Source organism: Trichosurus vulpecula, chromosome 4, assembly GCF_011100635.1.
Source record: "Trichosurus vulpecula isolate mTriVul1 chromosome 4, mTriVul1.pri, whole genome shotgun sequence".
NCBI classification, from domain to species: Eukaryota; Metazoa; Chordata; class Mammalia; order Diprotodontia; family Phalangeridae; genus Trichosurus; species Trichosurus vulpecula.
This window is the reverse complement of record NC_050576.1, coordinates 303,429,252-303,431,415: the sequence shown is the minus strand read 5'-3', so window position 1 is coordinate 303,431,415 and position 2,164 is coordinate 303,429,252. Positions and strand designations below refer to the sequence as shown.

At 49.8% G+C, this 2,164-nt stretch overlaps 1 pseudogene; it reads right to left on the bottom strand.

Annotated features, from left to right (window-relative positions):
- Positions 1-659: 659 nt before the first annotated feature.
- Positions 660-1,880, bottom strand: LOC118847147 (annotated as a pseudogene).
- Between the last annotated feature and the right edge of the window lie 284 nt (positions 1,881-2,164).

The window sequence follows — 2,164 nt, the reverse complement described above, 5'->3', positions numbered from 1 at the left end:
TAGAAGGGAGGGCAGATAGGGGGAGGAGGTAATCAAAAGCAAACACTTTTTAAAAGGGACAGGGTCAAGGGAGAAAATTGGATAAAGGGGGATAGGATAGGAAGGAGCAAAATATAGTCAGTCTTTCACAACATGAGTATTGTGGAAGGGTTTTGCATAATGATACACATGTGGCCTATGTTGAATTGCTTGTCTTCTTAGGGAGGGAGGGTGGGGAGGGAAAAGGGGAAAGAATTTGAAAAAGTTTTAAAAGAAGATGTTCAAAAAAAAGTTTTTGCATGCGACTAGGAAATAAGATATACAGGCAATGGGGCATAGAAATTTATCTTGCCCTACAAGAAAGGAAGGGAAAAGGGGATGGGAGGGGAGTGGGGTGACAGAAGGGATGGCTGACTGGGGAAAGGGGCAAACAGAATATATGCCATCTTGGAGTGGGGGGAGGGTAGAAATGGGGAGAAAATTTGTAATTTAAACTCTTGTGAAAATCAGTGCTGAAAACTAAAAATATTAAATAAATTAAATTAACACAAAAAAAATTTTGCTAGGCTCTTTAAGGTTGAAGTGGTCCTGAAATGGGTGACTAAGATGGAGGGGTCTGCCTGAGCAATACCATGTATTGAATACCACTCTACGGCAGAATGAATGGTAGGCAAGGTCATTTAGTTTTCAGGGGAGTACACTGAGGACAGTTTAACCAGGTGCTGGACTTCTGTAGCATAGCCTGTGAGGGGGTAGGTTTGGTGACTCCTCATATAGTTATATACACACTGGTAACAAAACACAAGTAGCCAGAGGTGGCGAGTCCAGTGTCATTCCCCCAGGTTTTGTGACATAAGGGGCACACTGACTTCACCTTTGGTACCCGAGTGGAATCAGAGGTGTAGTCCAGGTGCACAGAGAGTGGTGTGGTGGGCAGGGCAGTCATGGATTTGACGGTTTCTTGATTCTCTGATGACTACCACCAATCCAGGAACTGCAGGAAGAAAACACCTACAGAAAGGCCTGTGGAGACGGCCAAGGCAAGGCCTCCCATAGCTTTCTGGACAGCTGACTGCAGCTTCTTGGGAATACTGATGGCTGGCTGTTGCATTAGTTCCAGCTCGTGTCTTTTCCAAAGCTCAGATTTCCTCTGCTGAGAGTCTACGTGGCCGAACTCTGGCTAGGCTCAGCAAGGGCCAGTGGTGTTGAGCCTTCCCCAGGATGTGACGTATGAGGAACCAGTCTTCCCAGGCCATGGTCACAAAGGGATAAGCTGCTGAGAAAGCTCAGTGAAACTGCTTCCAACAGGAAGAGGGTGTATGGATCAAATACACATCCTCTTCTCTTAGGCTGGAAACCAACTTCTTCAACTTCACTTTCAAGGAGGGAAGGAGGACCACGAAGAAGAGGGATTTCCCAAGCTGCTTCTTTGGGAGGCCAGCACTGGCCAACCTGGGGACTCCCCTAGGGCCTCTCATCACGATCCTCTTTAAGCCATAAAAGTTTTCAGAGAAGGCACTGGCTTTAGACAGGTAGTGCTGCTGTAGCAAAAGATCCAAAAAAGCAAAGATCTCATCAAACCACCTTCAGGGGCAGCCACCATGGGCAGGGTTGGATTCTGCAACAACCTCAGCCAAGTGCTGAAGTGCCGGGCTCACAGCTGCCATCACTGCCCTGCTCTATCGAAGATGGAGAGCCTGTCATCTGCACTAGGAGCAGCCAAGAAGTGAGTCCCGTGCTCGGCCCTCAAGGGCCCCAGATGTTACAAAGGGATGAGGGGGCCACAGGGGCCCCTGGCCATCCAGAGCCTGGGGCGGGGTGGAGGCTGGGCAGGGTGGGGCAGGGAGGGGAAGCTCAGAGGGGGCCACTCACATAGAGGGCAAGGGGAGCCAGGCTGCCATCTCTGAGCCAAGGGGAGGAGGCAGAGGCCGAGGGGAGGCCAGCACCGAGAGGGAGGAGGGCCCTGGAGTGGAGAGCCTTGAAAATGTGTAGCCACACTCCTATCTGTGGAGCCCTACACATGGAAATAGACTCTTGGGCAGCGGGAGAGGTATAGATGCTCTAGCCCAGAGACTGCCACCTATTTTTGGTGGGCTTTTTATTTTTGGTTTTTGGAGTGGGGAAGGGAAGGTAATTGGGGTTAAGTGACCTGCCCAAGGTCACACAACTAGTAAATGTGTCAAGT